Source organism: Podarcis filfolensis, assembly GCF_964270895.1.
Source record: "Podarcis filfolensis genome assembly, chromosome: 2".
Taxonomy (NCBI): Eukaryota; Metazoa; Chordata; class Lepidosauria; order Squamata; family Lacertidae; genus Podarcis; species Podarcis filfolensis.
This window is the reverse complement of record NC_139605.1, coordinates 16,962,686-16,986,908: the sequence shown is the minus strand read 5'-3', so window position 1 is coordinate 16,986,908 and position 24,223 is coordinate 16,962,686. Positions and strand designations below refer to the sequence as shown.

Sequence of the window (24,223 nt, the reverse complement as noted above, 5' to 3'; positions counted from 1 at the left end):
GGAGAAAGGGACTCTCAAAATCCAGACTGAGGGATCTCTGCAACATTTCATGGGTCGCTTTTACCCATCATCTGGAACCACCTGCCCAATGGCCACCACATGGTTCCTTCAACCTTGTGAAAATGCAAGCACTTAAATCCTATCTGGCCGACGAGAAGCCTCGCCAAATCTATTACCTCAATCTCTTTGCCGAAGCTCGCGAGTTGTTTAGGGACCAGCAAACGCATATCGTCCGCCAAATGGCCGTTTTAAAAACAGCCCGACCTCCCCCATATGATGAAATCAGGGCCCAGGAAGAACAGCTGGATAGAACTCTTGTTCCCTTTTACTACTCCGAACCTAGAGCCCCCCAGTTACCGGAGGCCAGGGCGAGACCCGCAGGAGGGAGCACCGGACCGGGAGAAGATGCGACCACTTCCCCAGTCACTACCCCTCCCCGAGTGGAAGCGACCGTATCACGGCCGGACTCTTCCGCTGGCACCTCTAAGACAGGAGAGGACCATCCTACTCTGGATGTACCGGCCCTTCCCAACGGACAACACACTAATGGGGGGTCAGATGGACCGGTTGCCAGCCGAACGCGGACTAGGGAGACATTACTCAACGGAGATGTAGAGGGCGCATTTCCCTTAAGGGCACTGCCCATACCCCCGGCGAAGGAGGGAGACCCGCCTCGCATGGTCTTCACACATCAACCTTTCCTTACGTCGGATCTGATGAATTGGTCCGACAAAATGCCCTCCTTGAGAGACGACCCTGATAAGTGCCACCGCCAGGTGGCCACCATCTTCTCGACACACAACCCCACATGGGCGGACGTCCATATGCTACTCGGAGCCCTCTTCAACGAGGCCGAGAAGAGAGAAATATTAGCGAAGGCAGGAGAGGCTCTAAACCGTGAAAACTATCAATTAAATAGACCTGCCTCCATGGCCCCCTTAACCGCCCAGACATTACTAAACGACCCGGAATGGGATTACAACTCCACCAATGGCGTATGGGCCCTAAAAATTTTCAAAAAGGCCATCCTAGATGGAATTAAAGCTGCTGGCCAGCGAACCGTAAATTGGACTAAAGTCCAAGCCGTCCTTCAAGGACCAGAGGAACACCCGTCCGACTATTATTCTCGTTTGGTCTCTGCAATTAAAACCTGGGGTGGTATAGACCCAGAAAGCCCCCAACATGAGGTTATAGTTAAAGGCTTCTTCAAAGACCAAGCTACGGCGGATATCAGAAAAGCCCTAAACGCACACCTTGGATACGACGGAAAGACCATTAACGAAATCCTTTCCATCGCCAAATCAGTCTTTAATTCGAGGGACGAGCGGAGGAGGAAGGATTTAAAACCCGACTCTCCGAGGGTACTAGCCTATGCGGGAGGGGTCCCACCATACAAGGATAGAAACAAACCAAACGGTCCAGAGTACCGAGACAAACGTATCTGCTATAACTGCAAAGAAGTAGGGCACATCAGGAGATTTTGCCCCCTCCTGCCAGAAATTGCAAGACCTGAGTACACAGATCCGAGACCATACAGGCCAGACTACCGTGAACCTTCACACCCCAAATCTAGGGAATCATACCCCCCATACGGACATATACCACCAACAGTCCAAACGCAACATCGAACTAACTTCGCCCCCCCACAACCAAGGCCCAGAAATCACGCTCAAGATCCTCTCAACCCCTTCAAACCGGCCGCCAACCCCGTCAGCCCAGCCCGCGAAATGGCCGTACAAGAATATCAGGAGCATTGACAATTAAAAGCAGATCCCGCCTCCTTCCCCTTTCTTTGTCCCGTTTTACAACTATCCTCCTCTGATCCTATTTGCACCATGCAAATAGACGGGCAACCCTATGATTGCCTCTTGGACACTGGAGCTACCTATTCCACCCTCACAAATAGTCATCTGACCCCCGGGGAACAAACCAGAACCGTAATGGGACTGGATGGAATTCCCAGGAACTGCCCTCTTTCCAAACCAGCAAAAGTCTCCGTCGGTCCCCTATCTGTCAAACATACTTTCTTGCTCACATCTAGCCCCGTCAACCTTTTGGGGAGGGATCTGCTCTGTAAATTAAACGCTACCATACAATGCGGACAAGAAGGAATCTATTTGCACATGCCTAATGAATCCATCTTCAGCTTCCAAGGGATGTTACAAGAAGCTCACAATCCTACCATAGACCTTCCGCCTGAACTCTTAAATAGCGTCTCCCCCTCTCTATGGGGAACTGAGTCAACCTCTGTAGGACTTTTAAAATCTGCAACCCCGGTAAAAGTAAACTACAGGAAAGATCTACCCTTCCCGTGCACCAAACAATATCCCCTTCCTCAAGAGGCCATAGATGGGTTGACTCCGATGATCGACGAATTCCTCAAAATGGGGGTTTTGGTCCCATGCGCTTCCCCCTGCAACACTCCCCTTCTCCCCGTCAAGAAACCTAATACCAATCCCACCAAATGGCGTTTAGTACAGGACCTCAGGCTCGTGAATGCCTTCGTCATCCCCAGGCACTCTGTGGTAGCTAACCCACACCATCTCTTGAGCACGATTCCGGAGAGAACTGTGGTATACTCCGTCATAGATCTATGTTCAGCCTTCTTCAGCATCCCCGTAGACCCAGACAGCCAATTCCTATTTGCCTTTACATGGCAGACAGGACAACTAACGTGGACCCGGTTACCCCAAGGATATGTAGAGTCCCCAGCAATTTTCTCATCTATACTTCATCAAGATTTAGCTGACGTGACACTGCCAGGAGGCTCCGCTCTCAGGCTTTATGTAGACGACATCTTACTCTGTGCTCAAGACTTCGAATCCTGCAAAACCGACACTATAACTCTCCTAAACATACTAGCACAGAAGGGACACAAAGTATCCCCAAAAAAGATACAGTTTTGCAAGAAGGAAGTCAGATATCTTGGCCACATCCTAGGAGAGGGCACTCGTGCTCTAACCACAGACAGAATCGAGGCAATAACAAAATTACCCCTGCCAAAGACTAAACGACAACTTCGGGGCTTCATCGGAATGAGTGGGTTTTGCCGCGCATGGATTCCCCGCTATGGAGAATTCACCCGGCCTCTTACAGCAATGACACACGAAGATTCCCCCGACCAACTACACTGGTCGGCAGAGGCACTCGAAGCTTTTGAGTCCATTAAAAGGGAACTGAGGACCTCGCCTGCCCTTGGACTCCCAGACTATAGGCTACCCTTTTCCTTGTATGTACACGAAAACAAAGGGGTAGCCTCCGGGGTCCTTACCCAACCCTTTCAAGGTAAAAACAGGCCCGTCGCTTACTACAGCCTTCAGCTAGACACCACTGTACTAGGGCATGTGGGCTGCCTTAGAGCGGTGGCAGCAGCGGCACTGCTCCTCGAGAAAGCACAGGAGACTGTCCTGGGGCACAACTTAACCGTCAACGTTCCCCATGCTGTCGCTACCCTCCTTAGCTTACAAGGGTGTCAGCGCTTCACCATACAACGCTTAAACAGGTACGAGGCCATCCTCCTCAGCCCGTCTAACGTAACCATAAGGAGAGTGAACACGCTTAACCCCGCAACCCTCTTGCCCCTGCCCGACGATGGTACTCCGCACCACGACTGCTCACAAATAGTCCGCCACGTGGAGAAACCACGAGAAGACCTCGATTACCTCCCCTTAACGAACCCCGACCTCATTTTATACACTGACGGAAGCTCCAAGATTGTAGAGGGCGAGCGGAAAACTGGATATGCTGTAGTGACTGAGAGTGAGACCCTAGAGGCACGGCCAGTGCACCCAAAATACAGCGCACAGGCCGCCGAACTTATCGCTCTAATCAGAGCTTGTGAATTAGGTGCAGGACAACGAATCACTATTTACACAGACTCAAAGTATTGTTTTGGATTAGTGCACGCCACCGGGCAAATCTGGCTACAGAGAGGCTTTTTGACTGCAGCTGGTACCCAAATTGCACACGCTGCCTTAGTGCAGCGACTTATGAACTCCATACACCTACCCGAAGCCATCGCGGTAGTCCACTGTAAAGCACATACTAAGGGGAGGGACCAGGTCTCCATAGGAAATCGATGTGCCGATCGTGCGGCGCAAGAAGCAGCCCTCCTACCCCTCACTACAGACAACGAATTCCAGGGACCCCAGGTCCCATCAGATATAGACTTTACCGAGATGTACGAAACAGCGACCCCAGAAGAGATTACGGGTTGGGAAGAGCAAGGAGCCCACTTACAAAACGGCGTTTGGTATTTCCCAGACAAGAGACTCATAATGCCCAGATTGTGGGTACCCAAGCATTTGAGAATATTACACCAACGCACACATTGGGGAAGGGACAAACTTATTGATACAATGCAGCGCTGTTGGTATGCCCCTGGTCTCACCCAGGCCGCTAAAGCTGCTGTTAAAAATTGCCATACTTGCCAAGCTTTTAACCCAAAGCACGCCGCTAGGTGCCCTCCGGGAGCCAGGCCATGGGCTTTCGTCCCTTTCGAAAGTCTCCAAGTAGATTTCATAGACCTACCCCCCTGCCAAGGCTACAAACATGCTCTAGTCATCATTGATCAATTAACCGGGTGGGTAGAGTGCTTCCCTACTCGCAGAACAACAGCCCAGATAGTCGCAAAGATCCTATTACAGGAAATAATACCAAGGTTCGGTGTCCCTAGACATATAGACAGCGACAGGGGTTCACATTTCACATCTGATATAATCCAACATGTAGCCAACGCTCTAGGGGTGAAGTGGAAGCTACATACCCCGTACCACCCTCCTTCTTCCGGGCAGGTCGAAAGAATGAACCAGCAACTAAAGTCCCAATTAGGAAAACTCTGTAGAGACACAGGGATTAAATGGTTAAATGCTCTTCCCTTAGTCCTACATAATTTAAGGGCATGCCCCCACGGTAGCCTTAAACTATCACCATATGAATTACTGTTTGGCAGACCCTCCCCCGTATACAACACTCAATTCCCTACCTCAGAATTGGAGGTCGGGGAATCTGAACTGACTAAATATGTAACGCAACTCCAGAAGCAACTAACCCTTCTTCACAAATATGCAGCTGCAAGCCAGAACATCCCACTGGATGAGAACGTTCACCCATACCAGCCAGGTGACTGGATACTAGCCAAAACCTATCAAAAGGTACCCTTACAGCCCACCTGGGAGGGCCCCTACCAAGTACTTTTAACCACCCCAACTTCTGTTAAGGTAGCGGAAAAGACAGCTTGGTTACACCACACCCGCTGTAAGCCCGCATCGCCACCCGAGCCTCCCACGGACGACTCACCCTACTGCACCCCAACTACACCGAGAGACGGCGATACCGACTCAGAGGAACAACAGACCGGACCTGATCGGGGCACGAATCGAGCCCAACAGACCGGACCTGATCGGGGCACGAATCGAGCCCAACAGACCGGACCTGATCGGGGCACGAATCGAGCCCAACAGACCGGACCTGCTCGGGGCACGAATCGGGCCCAACAGACCGGACCCGAACCACCAACTTCACCCGCCCATTGGTCTTCTGAACTCATCACGACTACAGAAACCGCAGAGCAACCACCAATCCGCCTCCGACTCCGTAAAATCCCCAAAGCTTCATCTGACAGCTCCGTTTGACAGCTTCATCTGACAGCTCCGTTTGACAGCTTCACCTGACAGCTCCGTTTGACAGCTTCATCTGACGGCTCCGTTTGACAGCTTCATCTGACAGCTCCGTTTGACAGCTTCATCTGACAGCTCCGTTTGACAGCTTCATCTGACAGCTCCGTTTGACAGCTTCATCTGACAGCTCCATTTTGACAGCTTCATCTGACGGCTTCACCAGCTGACACGCCATGGACACCAACGTACCCAAACTCCTCCTCTTCTCCATCCTCATCGTAACCACCCTTTCTCACCCCACCACCACCTCACATGCATCATGCCCTGGATTACAAACTCAATACAAATATCTACATTTCGGGATTATTGACATGGTGAAAGCCGGAACATTGGATCGCTTGGGAGACTTCGACTTCTGCCTACCCGAGACCCGCATCCTTCTCCGACACTCCGTACTACCGACTCTTACTACACACCAATCCTGGGAACTCTTTATTCGCTCTACCTCCTACACGCCACTTGGAAAACTCATCCTCACCCGAGATGGCCCGTGGTACCGCGCCCACTGCATCAATGGCTCTTATACAACCTTTTCCGACGGCACACCCCAACAAACGATTAACTGGACACTTCTAGACAATGGTGGTGGTGAGTCGGTCTACACTGACCAAAATCACCCCACAGACCACCTAATCTACGGGTTTTATTGCCAAAGAGTCGACACCGCCCCCCGTCACACCACCCTACAAGGAGTCTGTCTCCGACGATATTGCTGCATTTGGGACATTGGCGCCGCTACCACCTGGGACGGCAAGGCATACCTCGAAGGCTGGCATCACTCCACTGCACCACCAGCTGAATGGGACACCACCGGACCACAAAGATGCGGAGGTTTGACCACGAACCTCACCTACTTGCTCCGACAAGATCCACTCCACCCCGCTGGGACCGCACCTCGACAAAGGGGGGAACTGTCAATATCTGAAAACCCCACCACCAATAATGACCTTTTGTCCACCTGGCATTCAAACACCTACGTGAAACTGATCTCCCAAATTGCCAAACAAACAACCACGGACAATTGCTGGATCTGTGCCAATGCCCCCGCACACCTCCACAGTGGCATACCATTCCTCGGAGTACCCCTTACTCTACAACAACATCTCTCCGCGGACGTACGGTCTTGGAACCTGACCGCTGTGAATCTGACCCACCAGTACATCTACCTGAATGGACCCACTAAGGGCGACCTCTGCCGGAAGTTCAGCGGCGAGGACAAAGTCATTGGCGAGAGCACCTGTAAGTACACCATTGATATCACTTTAACTGGCAGAATTACCCTATGGCAACAAGGCAACCCCTCCACCCATCCCAGCCTGCTGTCCGCGTGGAGACGCGTTATGAGTTTGCCTGACTCCTGGGACCCTTCCCCCGTCTCCCAATGCTTCTTTCGCACCTTCCTTACCGGTCGCATAGATTCGTGCCTGCAAGGGTTGTTCTGGATATGTGGCCACCGTGGCTATGTATGGGCCAGCCCCCATTCCCGAGGAACCTGCTACCTCGGACTGATCTTGCCCGGGATCCAAGTCACCCGCGATCTCCCCCCCGGAAGGAGACGAAATAAAAGGGCTAAGGACTTGTCGAAGCTCTCCGACGTGACAGCCAATGGAGAAACTTATGGCCGGGCCCTTTTTCCCGCCTACGGAGCAGGTTCCAACCATGTTGACATCCTCAAGCTAACGGACATTCTCCTAAATTTTATGGAAGAGTCCAATGCTGCCACCCAATCTATCCTAACGGAATTAACAGAGGTCAGGCAAACGGCGATTCAGAACCGCCTGGCTTTGGACTATGTTCTCGCTTCGACCGGAGGAGTATGTGCCCTTGTGGGAACCGAATGCTGCACATACATCTCCGCTCAAACCCTAAATATTACTGGACATCTCAACAATATTCACAAACTGACGGACGAACTTAAGGACATTCAGCATGAGGGACTGTCGAATGCTCAGTTCTGGGATTGGCTACCGGGGTCCGCATGGATAAAACAACTCATGGGAAACGGACTCCTGATTCTGGTCACTGTTACAATCTGCATTGCCGTTTTCTGCTGTGCCGTTCACTGCTTCCCGATGTGCTGTCAAAACTGCGGCTCTTGTGCTTCAACTCTCCGTCCGCGAACACCCATGCCTGCCCCAAGGACCTCATCAACCCTCATCGAGATGGGATCCCTGAAGAACACGCAGAGCCTGAGTCCTAGGTATGACTTGTCAGACTTTTATTGATTTGTGCGGAGAGAAGGATTGCGCGGTCTGGCACCTTCGCAATCTTATCTCCGAAGGGGGGAACTGTGGCCGGAGACCCCCCCCCCTTGTCTCTTCCACACGCTCACTTGTAATGCACAAGCACCACACACACACACACACGCACACACACACACCTATCCCCATCCGGGAGACGTCCCTTCAGAGGGTTGTTTCCGTAAAGAAAGCCTTCCGTAAATAAGGAAGCGCTATTTTGACAAGCTCTATAGAATCCCTATTCTCTCTATGTAATTCCCCTCAGTAGACCGGGCGGCCGAACTCTGGGTCAGCCGGCTGCCGTCTCGACCAATCAGCATTAGCGAACAGCGCCCCTAGTGGCGGCTACGCTGGTACTGCAGCCGGCATCTACCGCTTCCTCACTTTGACAGCTCACTAATACAATGTTTCCGGACTCAATTGACCGTGACTGATCTAATCAAATGTTGCTACATTGTATCTAAACTTGGGAGTGCTTTGAACTTCAACAACCATCTTCTTCGGAAATTCGCCAAAAATCAACCGTACCTCGGATTTTCATCGGACCACTTTTATTCGGCTCCAAATCACAAAGACTATCAAAGGGGGGTGACTTGGTACCAACCAGCCATAATCCCTCGACCGAGCAGGCACGTACACAGTGCTCCACCCGGATAACCTGACCATCCTGATAGCCGGCTTGATGGGCTTAGACGACCAACCGGCTGAAGACACAATAGCCTGCATACGACCGTGTATTCAGCTTCGGCCAAAACAAAAGGACTATGACCGGATTCCCTCCAGGGGGCAGGAAGCGGCGCCCCTTCCCTTTGTTTTTGCCCAGGTGATTCACTAGTAAGGGAGGAGGGGGACATTCGCCAGGTGTGAAGATGCTCGAGTTACCTGCCCGACTCCTCCCCTAACTCCTCCTGTTCTCAATGTAATCATGATGTAAATATGATGTAATTTGAGGGTGTAACCAAGGGGATTAGCAAGTAATAAAAGTAAGGGTCTCCCTTTGTTCGGGGCTTCCATCTTGCTTCACCTTGTGGGCGGTGGGGGCCCTGTCGCGACAGTCTTTACAAATAAAGACCAAGCCTACTGGCTGCTGTTTTGCTCTGAATTGCTCTGGTTGGTGTCTTCATTTCGTCCAAGAGAGCCCTCTGCGTTCCGTTAACAGTTTGCCTAACAGTTACTCCTTACATTACCAAGTGAATTCAGTCGCAGTCTCTATAAGAGTTGGACGAGCCTGCTGTATAGGGAAGTTTTTAAAATGTTTAATGTTTTATTATGTTTTTATATCTTTTGGAAGCTTCTCAGAGTGGCTGGGGCAACCCCGTAAGATGTGTGGTGTATAAATAATAAAATTGCCATTGTGGAATGGGATATTCCCATTTTCATCAGAGAAATGAAGAGGTTACCAGAGCATAGAATAGGCAAGTCATAGTCACAGAAAAGCCTTCTTACCTTCCAATTTTTCTGTCATTACACAGTATAGCCCGGTACATGTCAAATCATTTGGTTTACACGGCTTGCCAGTACCAGTTGACATGCATTTTCTGCATTTCACAGCATCTGCTGTAGGAGGCACAAAAATTTGTTTTATTGTTTCTTCCTGAAAGCATCACCTTCACCCATCGGTCACTAAATCCAGGGCTTCATTAGGAGGTAGACGAGGGGTCTGAAGCCCCAGGAACTCCTACCACTTTCCTCATTTATATTAATTTTCTTTCCTGGGTGTACTGCAAAGCATTGTACCAAGTGAGACTCCTTTTTTTTCATTTGTGGAGGAACCAATTGATTTTCAGTCTCCCAACCCATAAAATCCTATAGGCACCCATAGCTGTCAGAATAGATCCTAGAGCAGTAGGATTTTTCCCCCCATCAGAAAGTCTGACTAAATTTACATCTCTGCAGATGGGGATACTCTATGCAGATGCACAGCATGCTCCTGGGCCCTTTGTCTGGCAACACATTCCGCCCAGACAAGGGAATCCTCTTTTTTCCAAAGATGGCGCTCCCAGAAGAAAAGCAGCTTCCTCCCTCAATTGAAGCTTAACTCTGTCCTGAAAAGAGCTCTAAACTATTGGGCTCCACTTTTAGACCTGGCAGAAAAAGCTGGAATATAGGCCCATAGGTCATACTCAGTGCACTCATGACGTTAGTGAAAGGATTTGTGCCTTTGCAACAGAAGTTCTCCCTTTCACTCCTCCCCAATGCCTGCTGCGTATCTTGCCCAAATTTACCTCCGGCAGTTTGGGGAATGCACTGAATAGATTTAGGGCACACTCAGGAAGAGGAGGGAAGTCCCATTGTGAAGGCACAAATCCTTGCACTAATGGCAGAACGTATTTAATGTTACATGAGACATTTTCTCTCCAACCCTACACATATAAAAGGTAAAGGACTCCTGGACAGTGAAGTCGATTCAAAGGCGATGATGGGGTACGGTGCTCTTCTCGCTTTCTGGTGTTTGTCCACAGACAGATTTCAGGGTCATGTGGCCAGCAGGACTAAACCACTTCTGTGGCAACGGAATGGCAAGCCAGAAGCCAGAGCGCATGGAAATGCCATTTTCCTTCCCATCAAAGTGGTATCTATTTATCTACTTGCACTGGCATGCTTTTGAACTGCTAAGTCGGCAGGAGTTGGGACCGAGCAACATGAGCTCACCCCGTCATGGGGATTTGAACCGCCAACCTTCTGACTGGCAAACCCAAGAGGCTCAGTGGTTTAGACCACAACACTACCCGCATCCTACAAATATACCAGATGTTGGGCAGCCTGATTCACTCCTACATACATACATACAGAGCTGCCTTCCAGCATTTCAAGCTACCGGTCCATTTTGCCCCATTATTGTACCGACTCTCTTCTCCTTAAATTTTTCGACTGAAGATGCTAAGGGATTAACCTGGGGCTTTCTGCATGAAAAGCATGCACAATAACACTGAATTATTGCAGACCTATGGCAGAAGGCATTTCCGCCCTACCACCCCAAAGTATATCTCTCCGGCTACTAATAGAGTCAACCTATGTAAAACAGTAGCTTCTTCTTCTTTTACCTCTTCTGGGATGGGGGCAATACTTACCTCCAGTCCTGAAGCAAAGAAGAAAGCAGAATGTAAGTAGCCAGACCTGAAGCAGACGTGGCCTTCGATTACCAAGAAACAAGCTCTGCTCCATTGGAATGCCTGTTGTATGGAGAGACAGCTTTGGAAGGCTAGCAGCTGAGAAACCGCAGGTTTCCAGGGCAGGCAGGAACACGCTGTTCAGTCTGAGGAGCCGGGTTCAAGATATCCATTATATACGGCTGGGAGGAACCTTCTTGGCTTCTTGCCTCATCCTGGTGGCCTTGAAAGGTCCAAGGAGCCTCTGGCAATATGCTTGGGTCACTGGGATGGGCAGCAGAGAGTGAAGGCGATGGTTGTCTTGGGTCCTTTCAGGCATAAAGTACTGATTGTTAGGACAACCCAAATGGGCTGAGAAATCAGCTGCATACTGTACAGAATGTCGCGGACCGTGGCGGATGCCTGATGCTATCTTACGAGGGTTTTCTGTTCAGCTCCGGGTTTCAGTTGTAATAGTAAGATGTGCCGAGCAGGCAACTCTCAACCAGCCTGCAGATGAAACACAATGGGTGACTTCTGGCCAGCCCATATTCCCGAATCATTGTGTTAGCAGCTTTCTTTTGTATCTCACTGCTGCTCGCAGCGGAATGAATGGTATGCCCAGCCATGTGTTACTGCCAGTCCTCCTTGAGTGATAAATAAGTGGTCCTTTCATATTGCATGTATCTTCAACTTTACTCAAAGATGTGGGACATGGAGAGACAGCAGGCTTGCAAGACAGACTCTGATTCCTGGCAATCCCATGAACAGAATTCATATTTCTTGGAGCCAGATAGCATCCAATAGGAGCTGATGATTTTAATTGGGGAGAGGTGGAAGGTTGGGTGGTTAAACAGTTGACTGAGGCCCTTTTATTTTGGAATCTGAGTGCAAAGACTTGGAGAAACATACTAATATGGTACGGTTACGTCAATACTTCCAGATGCTAACTGGGCACATGTGATTTGTGTATGGGATTCTATTTGAAAACTGTCATTTATGATGCAAGAGTGTTGTGCAGAATGGAGGATCTGCTTTGTTGTATTTTTGTCTTTGCTTGCCGGAAGCTGGAGGGAAAGCAGGAGAGGGAGAGGGAGTGCTGCTGAGCACAGAAGTCTGTTGCAAAGCATGGGATATGGCCCATACTTTTAAAATAGGCATTTGTTGTTAGATCAAAGAAAGGAATTAGAACAAAATAATAAGGCCTCACAATAAACACATCAATCGTGAGGAACAGAAAATATAAGGCAAGTGATTTCTTGTGTGATCAAGATACAAAAATTACACAGGAACCAAAATAGAACACAGACCCCAACTTCATTTTTCAACTTTATTGAAGGAAAGCATTGTCGCGTAAGGTACAACAAATATTGCAAGCTATTATTCTCGCATTTGTTCTGCATGCAAAATTAGCAGTAATTTTAACTATTATTATTGATCTCTATCTTGATTGGCCACCTAAAACTCCCTCCAGTCCAAACTACTTAAAAGCCTTGCTATGTTCCAATTACATGGCAAAGGTCAGGAAAGAGAAAAGAGAACATTTGAGCTCTACAACCAGGGAGGGGTTGGGAAGAACAGTGACCCATGAGCTCCAGGAAGAGATGAATTAAGAATCTGATGGGCATGACCTAGGAGAGTCTGGATGGAAGTGGCTCCAGCCTCCCCCCTGACCATCCTGACTGTGAGTATCGGTTGGGATGCTCTAACAAGGCAATTAAGGACTGACCTTGAGACATTTGAAGGCAGTCTTGTGTAGGCAAGTTTTCAATGCCGGATGGTTTTATGTATTTTTATATTCTCTAGGAACCTTCCCAGAGTCTACAGGCCCAGGGTGTGCACCCTTCCTCTGCTCAAGTGAGCTACCAATTAAGGAGGCCACACAGTGGAATGAGATCAAATCAGGCCACAACTTTATTGACTACAGATGAAGTGGTTTGGCTATAGGCATTGTGTAAGCATTTATTTCCGGTCTGCCTACCGGAAATGACATCAGGGTCAACCTGGCAGTGGAGATTCCCATGACTTATATCAAATAGGGGGATCTCCACAGGGATCCCTACCCCCAGGAACGCTGAGGCCCAAGCCCCTCCCCCCATCTGGGCAAATGGACAGAAGCAACTCCATCACAGACCCCTTTAACAGGATACCCTATTTCTGGAGGGGAAGGCCAGGGTACAACCCCCCCTCCAACCAAGGCTAAGGCTACCCAACGCCTAAACCGCCAAAGTTGTGACGATTGCTACAGGGTTAGGCAAAACCTCCAGATCATAGCCAATTCACCAGGTAGGCAAATTCCTACCCAGTACCAACAATACAGCAACCACCGCAGCCATTGCAAGGTGAATTCAATTTGTAAATGCAAAATGGGTCGGTTTTTGCGAAGAATGCTAGACATCGGGGGCTGGCGTGGGCTGTTTTAAATCCCCCCGGAGTAGACCTGAGGGAATCCTGATTGTTCCCTCTCCACACCAGCCTGCAATTGGCCAATCTGGCAGGCTGATGAAGAGCAGGATTTCAAACCAGGAGCATGAGCCAAAGGGGGTACCTAAAAGGGGGTAAACAGACATCTGGGGCTACACATTTAAGATGAGTGGGGAACAAATTTATTATTATTATTGTGTTATGGTTATGGTTATTACTACTATTACTATTACCACCAGTGGTGTACTAGTGGAGGCAGTGGTAGAATCACAGTCTCGGGGTGGGGTTTGTTGCTTTTCTGTGTTTGCTCTGTCATTTGAATTGGAATGGCAGGAGGAAGACCAGACATCCGTCAAAAGCAAAGGATATGAAATGTTCTAATATTATGTTTTTCAAAGGAGAAAGTGAAAGAGAAGGAGAAAGACTGGCTACCCACCCTTTACCATGAGGTTTCTGGATGGGTTAAAACAATAGAAGAATAGAACAGGAAAATCAGTCAAAACACATGTCAGTTTCACAGCAGTGTACTTTAAGGTTCTCTCCCCTGTCCGTTCCGCAGAATTTTTTATTCTGAGCTTCGCCACAAAATTTGAAGGTCCGCAACTCCTTATTTGGACCTGGCGAGAGAAAAAGAAGTGCTTATGTTGATACTAACTAGTGAGTGGAGTCCATAGTTCATACCAAAAAAGAGACAAAGCTCACAGCACATTGAAATAAACTCCATTTTAAGCTCCATTGACAAATGCATACCTAAAACTGTTTTTTCCCCATGGAAAACTACTAAAGTGTCAACATTAAAATAAAATTAAGTTAAAACATGCGCAAAATACATGTCCACATAAAACAAACCCTTAAATCTCAGAATTTCCACCACTGTTGTCTAAAATAAATCCCAAATACCTTTCCTTCAGACTGAAAAATAGGCTACTTTCCAAGTGACATGCCAGTTAGTTACTTGAAGCAGAAACCTTACTTTCCTTGTTCCTCGGCAACATTTCATCTTCTTAAGCAAGGTCCCTCTACGTAATATGGCTTAATATAAGAATATAGCTGGCATTTAAGACTCTAATGAAGCAGCTCTTCCAGTACTGCTGGAAGACTGTTGCACAGTCTGCCTTGCAGTGATATGTCCATGAATCTCCCCAGCTGCAAAATGGAGCTGGGGAAAAGCTTTCTAATACTTATTTTCATGGGAAATGCTTGGTATTTTTCATATTGCTGCTGCAACTTTGCACTTGCCAAGCAATGCCCAATATTTGGCAGCTCTGTCAATCTGTCCATTAACCACTCTGTTAAAAGGTGTTACTATTAGAGATCATCGCCCACACACTTCTGCTGCGCTTTTCTGCTTGTGTGGTGGCACCTCGGTAAAACCACTTCTTACTGTTTGTAGCAGAGTTTTCCCCAGAGGCAGAGGACAAGAACAGGAGTCATACTCAAATTCACAGTCAAGAGCTTCTTTATTGCTTGACTGGTTGCACAAGTATTTCTGTTACTATTATGTACAAGCTATTTACATTCCTTCTTTATCTCTCCAGAACAGTATAATTTCAGTCCAGTAATTAACAATCTTAACACAGCAAAACTCACAGTATCAGCAGCACATATTGTCTTCCTTCCCACCTCGTTGTTGGCATGCGTACTGATGGTGTGTGATTTCCTGGTGCAGAAATGGCAACTGCAGCTTCCTCCCTTTATTTGCACCTCCACCTGACACCAATGGAGCCTAGAGTACCACTACTATACACTAAAGAAAATTCTGGAACCCTCTTTAAAGCTTCCAGGAACTTTTGTCTGTTTCTTAAAGAATGTTTGCCTAACAGTTACTCCTTACATTACCAAGTGAATTCAGTCGCAGTCTCTATAAGAGTTGGACGAGCCTGCTGTATAGGGAAGTTTTTAAAATGTTTAATGTTTTATTATGTTTTTATATCTTTTGGAAGCTTCTCAGAGTGGCTGGGGCAACCCCGTAAGATGTGTGGTGTATAAATAATAAAATTGCCATTGTGGAATGGGATATTCCCATTTTCATCAGAGAAATGAAGAGGTTACCAGAGCATAGAATAGGCAAGTCATAGTCACAGAAAAGCCTTCTTACCTTCCAATTTTTCTGTCATTACACAGTATAGCCCGGTACATGTCAAATCATTTGGTTTACACGGCTTGCCAGTACCAGTTGACATGCATTTTCTGCATTTCACAGCATCTGCTGTAGGAGGCACAAAAATTTGTTTTATTGTTTCTTCCTGAAAGCATCACCTTCACCCATCGGTCACTAAATCCAGGGCTTCATTAGGAGGTAGACGAGGGGTCTGAAGCCCCAGGAACTCCTACCACTTTCCTCATTTATATTAATTTTCTTTCCTGGGTGTACTGCAAAGCATTGTACCAAGTGAGACTCCTTTTTTTTTCATTTGTGGAGGAACCAATTGATTTTCAGTCTCCCAACCCATAAAATCCTATAGGCACCCATAGCTGTCAGAATAGAATCTAGAGCAGTAGGATTTTTCCCCCCATCAGAAAGTCTGACTAAATTTACATCTCTGCAGATGGGGATACTCTATGCAGATGCACAGCATGCTCCTGGGCCCTTTGTCTAGCAACACATTCCGCCCAGACAAGGGAATCCTCTTTTTTCTAAAGCTGGCGCTCCCAGAAGAAAAGCAGCTTCCTCCCTCAATTGAAGCTTAACTCTGTCCTGAAAAGAGCTCTAAACTATTGGGCTCCACTTTTAGACCTGGCAGAAAAAGCTGGAATATAGGCCCATTGGTCATACTCAATGCACTCATGACGTTAGTGAAAGGATTTGTGCCTTTGCAACAGAAGTTCTCCCTTTCACTCCTCCCCAATGCCTGCTGCGTATCTTGCCCAAATTTACCTCCGGCAGTTTGGGGAATGCACTGAATAGATTTAGGGCACACTCAGGAAGAGGAGGGAAGTCCCATTGTGAAGGCACAAATCCTTGCACTAATGGCAGAACGTATTTAATGTTACATGAGACATTTTCTCTCCAACCCTACACATATAAAAGGTAAAGGACTCCTGGACAGTGAAGTCGATTCAAAGGCGATGATGGGGTACGGTGCTCTTCTCGCTTTCTGGTGTTTGTCCACAGACAGATTTCAGGGTCATGTGGCCAGCAGGACTAAACCACTTCTGTGGCAACGGAATGGCAAGCCAGAGCGCATGGAAATGCCATTTTCCTTCCCATCAAAGTGGTATCTATTTATCTACTTGCACTGGCATGCTTTTGAACTGCTAAGTCGGCAGGAGTTGTGACCGAGCAACGTGAGCTCACCCCGTCATGGGGATTTGAACCGCCAACCTTCTGACTGGCAAACCCAAGAGGCTCAGTGGTTTAGACCACAACACTACCCGCATCCTACAAATATACCAGATGTTGGGCAGCCTGATTCACTCCTACATACATACATACAGAGCTGCCTTCCAGCATTTCAAGCTACCGGTCCATTTTGCCCCATTATTGTACCGACTCTCTTCTTCTTAAATTTTTCGACTGGAGATGCTAAGGGATTAACCTGGGGCTTTCTGCATGAAAAGCATGCACAATAACACTGAATTATTGCAGACCTATGGCAGAAGGCATTTCCGCCCTACCACCCCAAAGTATATCTCTCCGGCTACTAATAGAGTCAACCTATGTAAAACAGTAGCTTCTTCTTCTTTTACCTCTTCTGGGATGGGGGCAATACTTACCTCCAGTCCTGAAGCAAAGAAGAAAGCAGAATGTAAGTAGCCAGACCTGAAGCAGACGTGGCCTTCGATTACCAAGAAACAAGCTCTGCTCCATTGGAATGCCTGTTGTATGGAGAGACAGCTTTGGAAGGCTAGCAGCTGAGAAACCGCAGGTTTCCAGGGCAGGCAGGAACACGCTGTTCAGTCTGAGGAGCCGGGTTCAAGATATCCATTATATACGGCTGGGAGGAACCCTCTTGGCTTCTTGCCTCATCCTGGTGGCCTTGAAAGGTCCAAGGAGCCTCTGGCAATATGCTTGGGTCACTGGGATGGGCAGCAGAGAGTGAAGGCGATGGTTGTCTTGGGTCCTTTCAGGCATAAAGTACTGATTGTTAGGACAACCCAAATGCGCTGAGAAATCAGCTGCATACTGTACAGAATGTCGCGGACCGTGGCGGATGCCTGATGCTATCTTACGAGGGTTTTCTGTTCAGCTCCGGGTTTCAGTTGTAATAGTAAGATGTGCCGAGCAGGCAACTCTCAACCAGCCTGCAGATGAAACACAATGGGTGACTTCTGGCCAGCCCATATTCCCGAATCATTGTGTTAGCAGCTTTCTTTTGTATCTCACTGCTGCTCGCAGCGGAATGAATGGTATGCCCAGCCATGTGTTACTGCCAGTCCTCCTTGAGTGATAAATAAGTGGTCCTTTCATATTGCATGTATCTTCAACTTTACTCAAAGATGTGGGACATGGAGAGACAGCAGGCTTGCAAGACAGACTCTGATTCCTGGCAATCCCATGAACAGAATTCATATTTCTTGGAGCCAGATAGCATCCAATAGGAGCTGATGATTTTAATTGGGGAGAGGTGGAAGGTTGGGTGGTTAAACAGTTGACTGAGGCCCTTTTATTTTGGAATCTGAGTGCAAAGACTTGGAGAAACATACTAATATGGTACGGTTACGTCAATACTTCCAGATGCTAACTGGGCTCATGTGATTTGTGTATGGGATTCTATTTGAAAACTGTCATTTATGATGCAAGAGTGTTGTGCAGAATGGAGGATCTGCTTTGTTGTATTTTTGTCTGTGCTTGCCGGAAGCTGGAGGGAAAGCAGGAGAGGGAGAGGAAGTGCTGCTGAGCACAGAAGTCTGTTGCAAAGCATGGGATATGGCCCATACTTTTAAAATAGGCATTTGTTGTTAGATCAAAGAAAGGAATTAGAACAAAATAATAAGGCCTCACAATAAACACATAAATCGTGAGGAACAGAAAATATAAGGCAAGTGATTTCTTGTGTGATCAAGATACAAAAATTACACAGGAACCAAAATAGAACACAGACCCCAACTTCATTTTTCAACTTTATTGAAGGAAAGCATTGTCGCGTAAGGTACAACAAATATTGCAAGCTATTATTCTCGCATTTGTTCTGCATGCAAAATTAGCAGTAATTTTAACTATTATTATTGATCTCTATCTTGATTGGCCACCTAAAACTCCCTCCAGTCCAAACTACTTAAAAGCCTTGCTATGTTCCAATTACATGGCAAAGGTCAGGAAAGAGAAAAGAGAACATTTGAGCTCTACAACCAGGGAGGGGTTGGGAAGAACAGGGACCCATGAGCTCCAGGAAGAGATGAATTAAGAATCTGATGGGCATGACCTAGGAGAGTCTGGATGGAAGTGGCTCCAGCCTCCCCCCTGACCATCCTGACTGTGAGTATCGGTTGGGATGCTCTAACAAGGCAATTAAGGACTGACCTTGAGACATTTGAAGGCAGTCTTGTGTAGGCAAGTTTTCAATGCCGGATGGTTTTATGTATTTTTATATTCTCTTGGAAGCTTCCCAGAGTCTACAGGCCCAGGGTGTGCACCCTTCCTCTGCTCAAGTGAGCTACCAATAAAGGAGGCCACACAGTGGAATGAGATCAAATCGGGCCACAACTTTATTGACTACAGATGAAGTGGTTTGGCTATAGGCATTGTGTAAGCATTTATTTCCGGTCTGCCTACCGGAAATGACATCAGGGTCAACCCGGCAGTGGGGATTCCCATGACTTACATCAAATAGGGGGATCCCCACAGGGATCCCTACCCCTAGGAACGCTGAGGCCCAAGCCCCTCCCCCCATCTGGGCAAATGGACAGAAGCAACTCCCTCACAGACCCCTTTAACAGGATACCCTATTTCGGGAGGGGAAGGCCAGGGGACAACTCCCCCTCCAACCAAGGCTAAGGCTACCCAACGCCTAAACCGCCAAAGTTGTGACGATTGCTACAGGGTTAGGCAAAACCTCCAGGTCATAGCCAATTCCCCAGGTAGGCAAATTCCTACCCGGCACCAACAATACAGCGACCACCGCAGCCATTGCAAGGTCAGTTCAATTTGTAAATGCAAAATGGGTGGGTTGATCCAACGAAGAATGCTGGACATCGGGGGCTGGCGTGGGCTGTTTTAAATCCCCCGGGAGTAGACCTGAGGCAATCCTGATTGTTCCCTCTCCACACCAGCCTGCAATTGGCCAATCTGGCAGGCTGATGAAGAGCAGGATTTCAAACCAGGAGCATGAGCGAAGGGGGTACCTAAAATGGGGTAAACAGACATCTGAGGCTACACATTTAAGATGAGTGGGGAACAATTTATTATTATTATTGTGTTATGGTTATTGTTATTACTACTATTACTATTACCACCAGTGGAGGCAGTGGTAGAATCACAGTCTCGGGGTGGGGTCTGTTGCTTTTCTGTGTTTGCTCTGTCATTTGAATTGCAATGGCAGAAGGAAGACCAGGCATCCGTCAAAAGCAAAGGGTATGAAATGTTCTAATATTATGTTTTTCAAAGGAGAAAGTGAAAGAGAAGGAGAAAGATTGGCTGCCCACCCTTTACCATGAGGTTTCTGGATGGGTTAAAACAATATAAGAATAGAACAGTAAAATCACTTAAAACACATGTCGGTTTCACAGCATTGTACTTTAAATTTCTCTCCCTTTTTCGTTCCGCAGTATTTTTTATACTGAGCTTCGCCACAAAATTTGAGGGTCTGCAACTCCTTTTTTGGACCTGGCGAGAGAAAGAGAAGTGCATATGTTGATACTAACTAGTGAGTGGAGTCCATAGTTTATACCAAAAAAGAGACAAAGCTCACAGCACATTGAAATAAACTCCATTATAAGCTCCATTGACAAATGCATACCTAAAACTGATTTTTTTTCCATGCTAAAACTACTAAAGTGTCAATATTAAAATAAAATAAAGTTAATACACGTACAAAATACATGTCCACATAAAACAAACCCTTAAATCTCAGAATTTCCACCACTATTGTCTAAAATAAATCCTAAATACCTTTCCTTCAGACTGAAAAATAGGCTACTTTCCAAGTGACATGCCAGTTAGTTCCTTGAAGCAGAAACCTTACTTTCTTGTTCCTCGGCAACATTTCATCTTCTTAAGCAAGGTCCCTCTACGTAATATGGCTTAATATAAGAATACAGCTGGCATTCAAGACTCTAATGAAGCAGCTCTTCCAGTTCTGCTGGAAGACTGTTGCACAGTCTGCCTTGCAGTGATATGTCCATGAATCTCCCCAGCTGCAAAATTGAATTCATGTGTTCAAAATGGAGCTGGGGAAAAGCTTTCTAATGCTTATTTTCATGGGAAATGCTTGGTATTTTTCATATTGCTGCTGCAACTTTTCACTTGCCAAGCAATGCCCAATATTTGACAGCTCTGTCAATTTCTCCATTAACCACTCTGTTAAAAGGTGTTACTATTAGAGATTACCACCCACACACTTCTGCTGCACTTTTCTGCTTGTGTGGTGGCACCTCGGTAAAACCACTTCTTACTGTTTGTAGCAGAGTTTTCCCCAGAGGCAGAGGACAAGAACAGGAGTCATACTCAAATTCAGTCAAGAGCTTCTTTATTGCTTGACTGGTTGCACAAGAATTTCTGTTACTATTATGTACAAGCTATTTACATTCCTTCTTTATCTCTCCAGCACAGCATAATTTCAGTCCAGTAATTAACAATCTTGACACAGCAAAACTCACAGTATCAGCAGCACATATTGTCTTCCTTCCCACCTCATTGTTGGCGTGCGTACTGATGGTGTGTGATTTCCTGGTGCAGAAATTGCAACTGCAACTTCCTCCCTTTATTTGCACCTCCAGCTGACACCAATGGAGCCTAGAGTACCACTACTATACACTAAAGAAAATTCTGGAACCCTTTTTAAAGCTTCCAGGAACTTTTGTCTGTTTCTTAAAGAATGTTTGCCTAACAGTTACTCCTTACATTACCAAGTGAATTCAGTTGCAGTCTCTATAGAGTTGGACGAGCCTGCTGTATAGGGAAGTTTTAAAAATGTTTAATGTTTTATTATGTTTTTATATCTTTTGGAAGCTTCCCAGAGTGGCTGGGGCAACCCAGTAAGATGTGTTGGGTACAAATAATAAAATTGCCATTGTGGAATGGGATATTCCCATTTTCATCAGAGAAATGAAGAGGTTACCAGAGCATAGAATAGGCAAGTCATAGTCACAGAAAAGCCTTCTTACCTGCCAATCTTTCTGTCATTACACAGTATGGCCCGTTACATGTCAAATCATTTGGTTTACACGGCTTGCCAGGACCAGTTGACAGGCATTTTCTGCATTTCACCGCATCTGCTGTAGGAGGCACAAAAAATTGTTTTATTGTTTCTTCCTGAAAGCATCACCTCCACCCATCGGTCACTAAATCCGGGGCTTCATTAGGAGGTAGACGAGGGGTCTGAAGCCCCAGGAACTCCTACCACTTTCCTCATTTATATTAATTTTCTTTCCTGGATGTACTGCAAAGCATTGTACCAAGTGAGACTCCTTTTTTTTTTCCATTTGTGGAGGAACCAATTGATTTTCAGTCGTCCAACCCATAAAATCCTATAGGCACCCATAGCTGTCAGAATAGATCCTAGAGCAGTAGGATTTCTTCCCCATCAGAAAGTCTGACTAAATTTACATCTCTGCGGATGGGGAAACTCTATGCAGATTCATAGCATGCTCCTGGGCCCTTAGTCTAGCAACACATTCCGCCCAGACAAGGGAATCCTCTTTTTTCCAAAGATGGCGCTCCCAGAAGAAAAGCAGCTTCCTCCCTCAATGGAAGCTTAACTCTGTCCTGAAATGAGCTCTAAACTATTGGGCTCCACTTTTAGACCTGGCAGAAAAAGCTGGAATATACGCCCATTGGTCATATTCAGTGCACTCATGACGTTAGTGAAAGGATTTGTGCCTTTGCAACAGAAGTTCTCCCTTTCACTCCTCCCCAATGCCTGCTTCGTATCTTGCCCAAATTTACCTCCAGCAGTTTGGGGAATGCACTGAATAGATTTAGGGCCCACTCAGGAGGAGGAGGGAAATCCCATTGTGAAGGCACAAATCCTTGCACTAACGGCAGAACGTATTTAATGTTACATGAGACATTTTCTCTCCAACCATACACATATAAAAGGTAAAGGACTCCTGGACAGTGAAGTCGATTCAGAGGCAATGATGGGGTACGGTGCTCTTCTCGCTTTCTGGTGTTTGTCCACAGACAGATTTCAGGGTCATGTGGCCAGCAGGACTAAACCACTTCTGTGGCAACGGAACTTCAAGCCAGAAGCCAGAGCGCATGGAAATGCCATTTTCCTTCCCATCACAGTGGTATCTATTTATCTACTTGCACTGGCATGCTTTTGAACTGCTAAGTCGGCAGGAGTTGGGACTGAGCAACGTGAGCTCACCCCGTCATGGGGATTTGAAACCTCCAACCTTCCGATTGGCAAACCCAAGAGGCTCAGTGGTTTAGACCACAACACTACCCGCATCCTACAAATATACCAGATGTTGGGCAGCCTGATTCACTCCTACATACATACATACATAGCTGCCTTCCAGCATTTCAAGCTACCGGTCCATTTTGCCCCATTATTGTACCGACTCTCTTCTCCTTAAAATTTTCGACTGGAGATGCTAAAGGATTAACCTGGGGCTTTCTGCATGAAAAGCATGCACAATAACACTGAATTATTGCAGACCTATGGCAGAAGGCATTTCCTCCCTACCACCCCAAAGTATATCTCTCCTGCTACTAATAGAGTCAACCTATGTAAAACAGTGGCTTATTCTTCTTTTACCTCTTCTGGGATGGGGGCAATACTTACCTCCAGTCCTGAAGCAAAGAAGAACGCAGAATGTAAGTAGCCAGACCTGAAGCAGACGTGGCCTTCGATTACCAAGAAACAAGCTCTGCTCCATTGGAATGCCTTTTGTATGGAGAGACAGCTTTGGAAGGCTAGCAGCTGAGAAACCGCAGGCTTTCAGGGCAGACAAGAACACGCTGCACAGTTTGAGGAGCCGAGTTCAAGACATCCATTATATAAGGCCGAAAGGAACCTTCTTGGCTTCTTGCCTCATCCTGGTGGCCTTGAAAAGTCCCAGGAGCCTCTGGCAATATACTGGGTTGACAGTGAAGAATAGCAAGGATGAAGGCAGTGGTTGCCTTGGGCCATTTCAGGCACAAAGTGCTGGTTGTTAGGACAAATCCAAATGGGCTGAGGGATCAACTGAATGCTGCACAGAACGTCCCAGATCTCATCTTTTGTGGAAGAATTCCTTGCTCCTTTCATTGGGTTTCCTGTTCAGCTCTGGGTTTCAACTGTGACACGAAGACGTTTTGAGCAGCCAATTCTCAAATAGTTGCATACTGGCTTGATCAGCCATGCTGCTAAAAAGTTCTGTTAGAAGGAGCTCACTTTTTTATTCTGTTGCTGCTCACAGCAGTATGAAAGGTGTGCGCAAGTATGTTTCTCTGTCCACCTTCCATGAGTGATACATGGTCCTTTAATATTGCATCCATCTTAGACAATGTTCAAAGACATAGGACCCGGAAATCAAAGCAGGTGAGCCCATGTCATTCATTTGCCTCCTCATGGATATTTGTGGCTCTACAGCATTAGTTATAGATGCCAATTTAACATGTCTTCAGTTGATTCATGTGGTAAAGTATCAATTTACCACCATCAGTTGAAGGGCAAGTTTTGCTACCACTGTCTTTCCTCTG

General features: G+C 46.9%; 1 long non-coding RNA gene across 1 annotated transcript; it reads right to left on the bottom strand.

The window, feature by feature from the left end:
* Positions 1-12,323: 12,323 nt before the first annotated feature.
* On the bottom strand, positions 12,324-23,544 carry LOC310757349. The gene is made up of 4 exons (XR_014545088.1): positions 23,325-23,544; positions 21,697-21,807; positions 19,819-20,197; positions 12,324-13,677 (listed from the first exon to the last, which is right to left on the bottom strand). It is a non-coding gene; the product is annotated as an uncharacterized lncRNA (long non-coding RNA).
* Positions 23,545-24,223: the final 679 nt, after the last annotated feature.